The following is a 5,846-nucleotide window of genomic DNA, read 5'->3' as shown; positions in this document are numbered from 1 at the left end:
TTTAGTCACGAAGGCTACTAATAGAAAAACATGGCCTCTTTTTTATAACCTTTCAGTCTATCGGATCTCTCACTCACACAGTTGAAGGTTAACAATAATGCTCAGCGTTTAATTCTCATCCCACTCGCTATTATTTTACTAATAAGCGAGGTACAAATATTTTAATACACGAACTCCCACACGAGTTACAAGATTTCCTTTGCCCATTTATAATAAGTAAGACACTCGACAACATATCCGTCAACGCACACATGCACGATAAATCCACTTACTTCCTTAAATAAGGCATAACTGCCTCTTCCCGGAAACAAACGTTTCTAAAACAAAACAGAGATTCATAATTGAACGAGTGAATACGTAGCTTCTATAATGTTCTCATCACGAAACGAGCCAAGTTCTCAGAATGCTATAAATTATTAAGAAAAACAACCAGTGTAGGTAATCGTGTCGTAAGAGTTTGACGTTACCGTGGCGCCCCTGGCGGTGGAAATTTATAACATTTAAAAATAAATTTTAATGTAACCAACACAATACAATCTTGATAAATAAAATATGAAAATTAAATGTAAATATTGTACTTATAAAATTAAAAAAATACTTAAATATTACCAGAACATTTTACTTTTTTCGCAACAGCGCCCCTAGCGGTGAAAATACGAGTTGCTGTTAAAAATGAATATTATATGATTAAAACTTATTTTAAAACCTCCTTTGTTAAAACTTTGAAATACTAATACATTATATTGTTAAAAATCTATCTGTATTATAATTAATTTCTTTTAAATTTGCTATCATGTAACTTACTGTATAGAGCGCGACAAAAGTTTGGTAACTGAGACCGTTTCTCGACTTGTGTTTCAACCCTCGGAGGAGGGTTCTTAAGTGAGGACGCGTAAGCTTCACGTAGTTCTTACAATATTACTGAGATGGCGCTGTTCTAAATGTGTATCATGTTACGTTTCGTTAGTACAATGTCCCTAATAATGTAGTGTTATTCTATATCACAGTTACTTTCAGTTCAATACTTAGCTCAAACTTTTTAGAGTTTTGCAATACGATATGAAAAGTAGTCTTTATTAGTTGTAAAGTTAAATATTATATACTTAAACTTATTTCGTGATTGGTGAGACCTAACTACTCTTTATTGGCTTTAAGTTCATTAAATAGCCAAAAAATAGTAAAAATCATAAATTATTTATTTACTTATCAATATCTCACGTTGACAAACATCCCCGTATCCACTTGATAAAATAATTAAAATTAATTGTCATATTCAAAATAAATAAACTTCTGAAAAAAATCTGTGGATTCCTATAAGTTAATATTAGCACATTATAGAACTTGGAGTTCAATCACACAAACTGATATTTTTAATCCTTTGAATTTATTGCAATGCGCAAAAAGTTATAATTAAGACAAACATCGGTACTTGCTACTTGCTTTCAAATCCTCGGCTATTGTGTAACTATTAGGATAAATATTGACTTATTTTTATCCGAGGTAAATAAAGGTACCTACAGTCAGACTTCAACAACTTTTGTACTGTTCTCAAGAAATAAAACCGTTCCTAAAGTAGGTATCCTAACAAAATACGTCCAATAAATTGCCGGCACAAACAAATAAATCAATCAAATTGCCAAACGGGGTAAACAGGATTCCTGTCCAAAGCAAACGTATTTAGTTCTCGTTAGTTAGCTTGACCCTACCGCCCCCTGTCGCATTCCTAGTGGAACTATTCCGAACCTTTCCGTATTTATTTACAAAGCAAATCAAGTATTTATTTATTGGCGATCGCTTTGATCGACGAATGACCTCGGACAAACATACGATTGTCGTTACAAAGGGTGATGTTGGATTAGAGTGGATTTTACTCATACTACAAGTTTAAATGCTTGCTGTTTTCATCATAAGTACGATGTATTTTCGTTCAATAGTAAAATTTGTTACTATAAGATAATATGTTATTGTTGTTATGGATGTCATTAGCGGGCTATTATTTACATAAAAAAATATTTTTAGAATGTGTGATTTTATAAAAAACACTTAAGCAAAAATAATTTCAATTACGTTCCTATATTCACAAGCGTTTTAATTTTCTGCTGTAACTAACTTTTAATTAAAGTAATCAAAATAGTTGCAGCGTTATTAATTTGAATATAAATGTTTTAGATAAATGAAGAAATACTTAAACAACAATAGAAATGAAAATTCTATGTTTTTCTGCAAAACGCGCCGAGATTTTGTATTCCTCTCAAACCATGACCTCTATAAAAGCCATATATTATTCCCTTACCATCTTGTCCATACATCAGCCAACGTTTCATAAAAAGGGTTTTCTTTTCACGGGCCGCTACCGGGCCGGGTTCAAGCCGTCTTTGGGCTCACTCGGTCGTTTGTCTCGCTTCTCATTCTTGGAAGAATTAATGTCTTTATGGGGGTCGAATTCTCTTGTGTGATACCCCTTCTCGTGTTTTACGTGATTTTAGATGGACGATACGGAATGTCGTTTGTTTAATTTTGATGTGTTTTAGAAACAAGTTGTTTGAAAAGCAAGTAAAAAAAAAAATATAAGGAGACAGCTGCACTTTTGCACTGCAGCTGTTCTTCTGCTAAGTGCAGTAAACATCGACCAAAAAAAAATCGATTTAGTTTAATCAATAATTATGAATACAGTTTTAGTTTGAGAAAAATGAAAGGAACAAGAGAACTATTTTCAATTTAAAAAAATATTATTTCGATATTTTATATATTATATTCCATAATATTAAAATATATAATACTTAACGAACGTCAAAAAGCATTTCATGTCTTTAACGTGAAACCATATCGAACATAGGAAACTCGTTTGCCATTGTATTAACATTATGTACAGAGGAATTCTATAGGTGTATATTTAAACAATAAATTCCCGTGAATCCAGCGAGTGTTAAGTGATTAAGCGCTCGGCGGGCGGGCTGAGGGCCGCTCTCTTACGACGGTTTGTTAAAACAAATACTGAAATAGTGTTGTTACCTCAATTTTAGTATCGAAATATCATAGAAGACTGAATCAATTCGTAGACGTTCGTAGCATTAAGCTACGTGGCGTAGCTCGTAGAGTGTTTACTGTCTACGAAATTATTAAAGATTTTTGTAATGATTTAGAAAATTGAACAATTAAAGCAACAGTTTTTATGTTAAGTTAGGTGAGGATTTAGATAAAGTACATTAAATTCTAATTAACATTAAATTCAAAATAAGAAAAGGCTTGCTAAAGATTTTTTTAAATTAAATTTAGACGCTTATATAGACAAACATTTAGTCAGAAATGCAAATATTATTTATTCTTATCGACAACTTGCAATCTCATCACTAGTTAGAACAAGTGCAGTGGGTGTTGATGGCTATATTTCTTTCGTCCAGCGCCTTGGTGATAATTTACCGCCCGTTGCCCACCGGCCGATTGAAATGTAACGACTAATTCTTATTTATTGCACACGGTCAAACGAAATACTGCGATTCGTTATAGATTTGTTGGTTTTCTAAATCAAACTAGAAAAAACAGAATAACATAAATTTTATTTGTAACAATTATTTGTTGGGTACTTACACGTAATTGTTACAAATAAATTTGTTGTCAAGTTATATCCTGAGATTCATTGTAACTATTTTTTCAAAAGTATGTACATTCATAAACAAACATTTTTTTTACTTCAAGTAACCTCTTTTAATCGATATTGAAATAAGCTGCTTTGGGCATGTTGTGTTATAACTTCGTGTTTTTTTTTTGGAAATCCGTGTTTAAGCTCCAGAATGGCTTATTACTGTGGAAAACAAAAATTTGGTACAAGAAATTGAACCAAAAAACTTTTGAAACCATTGCTTAATTGATCTAAATGAAAGAAAGTGATGATGATGTTGATTATAATACGAAAATCTTATTGTAGAAGTTCTCAGTGTCATTCGACAGGCTTTTTGCTTTCAAATTGACTCTAGAAAAGTTGTAAAAAAGTTTTATTGCTATCGACAGTTTTCTTCTGTTGATAGAATAAGAGGAAGCACTTTTATGATATTTCTTGGTCTTATTATTTGCCACAAGAAGAATATTAGTTGGAATTTCTTTTGACGCCTTAAAAAATAAGGAAGAGTTTGGTTTGTTTTGCAAAACCTTTCCTTAGCTATCGTTACTACAATTTTAACACAAACTGCATCGAACGTGTAAGCAACTTATATTAACGACACAACACTCTTTCTTCCGTGAAAGTAAACAATAGATCTCAGAACACAAACACAATCAATTACACATCGGGCCACATAAAGTGCACAGTTCGCAATATATTACGATGGCACGATTCAAGCGCGATATTGTTCCCGTGCGGCCACTTGCCGATAAACGCCTCTAACGTTTGCCGATCACGACACTAACGCGTTTGGCGATTGCCAATTTTTCTAGTTAATCGTGTTGGTGCGTTGTGTAGGTGCTTTAATTTGGCCGGTAGTGTATTGTGTTTTGTTATGCTTTGAAGGGCTAGGAAATAAATTGTATTATTTGAAAACAAAATATACTAGTCACTTAAAACTAGCAACTATAGAATCACAAATAGATAGTACGTACGAATAGACTCAAATTTTAATTCTTACGAAAGTTTTTCAGAAAGTCATTGTCTTTCGTATGTACAAAAGGTTCTATTGTTAGACCCGATTTTGATTGTATTTCTTGCAGGTTAAAGGGCCGGGCCATCATCAATAAATAACCTGACTACAAATTATTGTTTAGCAGCTCTTGATTTTCTTCGTCAATTTAATTCTTAAACGCGAACAAAAATATCATTACAATAGCACAGCTAGAGCAGTAAATTTAGTTAAACACGCTGGTACATGACAGCGTGGTACAAAGTTCTATGTAACATTTTGTCTCACAGCCGCGGCTTCGCGACGTGACCCACCGCCGCAGAATGCCAACCACCTAACGAGTTTTTGAAAGCACCCCCTGTCAGGGACGCCATCTTAAAGGGATTTGCACTTTGTAACTAAATTGTCTTGGAGAAATGGATATGACCAGGATAGTGAGGCTGGAGTTAAACACTGAGTTTTAGGTGTACTTTCTTTATATACATTTGAAGGATTAAAGGGTGGCCCCTAAAATGTATGTACGTGCAGTCACAATTGGAGAACAACTTTAATGAGATGTATCGTGATCCTGTTTCGCTGTACCACGGCCAATATCTTCTCTTGTGCTATCGGTAGGACATTATAGCAGCAGAGATGCTAGATTTACTCAGATTTAGCTAGTTTCTACACTGTGTGACACTACTTGAAAATATAATAATTTATGCCAACTTTTCGAAGACCTTGTAGCACAAAAAAATAAAGTTAACTTGTATATGTACTAGGTAATACCATCGAATTCGAATATGGTTCAAGAACGTGATGCATTTCAAATATACAATATTCTTGGGTTCATAGTTTTAGGATTAATCTTCATTGCCTTGTCATTTAGACAGATAGTCTTACCCACATACATTATTAGACGCATCACCGTTCTCAATCCATCCAAGATCCGCGATGATCCGTCCATTAAGTATTCATCTCGCGACATTAGTGGCTGCCGTTATTAAAACCACCTGTAAATCCCATACTTGCGACTTGTCGACGCTCCACACGTACGAGGGGGGTTTGCTTCGTCGTCCCTTCCGCCCTTGTGACTTTTGTCTCGAATCTCAGCGCACGTCTTGGACATCGGGGACACGTCTTACAGAATTAATAATAAGCTAAGAAACCGGGTGCGGTTTGGGCCACAATGTGCCGAAATTTCTTACCCTCATTAAGGGCCCTCTGCACTCACCGCGCGCTTCAAACTTTAGACGT

At 34.2% G+C, this 5,846-nt stretch overlaps 1 protein-coding gene across 8 annotated transcripts in view; it reads left to right on the top strand.

Annotated features, from left to right (window-relative positions):
• LOC142972265 (uncharacterized) overlaps nucleotides 1–5,846 on the top strand; it is a 202,007-nt gene that overhangs the window by 17,445 nt on the left and 178,716 nt on the right. The window lies entirely within an intron of this gene.

This window comes from Anticarsia gemmatalis, chromosome 4 (genome assembly GCF_050436995.1).
Source record: "Anticarsia gemmatalis isolate Benzon Research Colony breed Stoneville strain chromosome 4, ilAntGemm2 primary, whole genome shotgun sequence".
In the NCBI taxonomy this organism is placed as follows: Eukaryota; Metazoa; Arthropoda; class Insecta; order Lepidoptera; family Erebidae; genus Anticarsia; species Anticarsia gemmatalis.
This window is presented reverse-complemented; position numbering and strand designations above follow the sequence as displayed.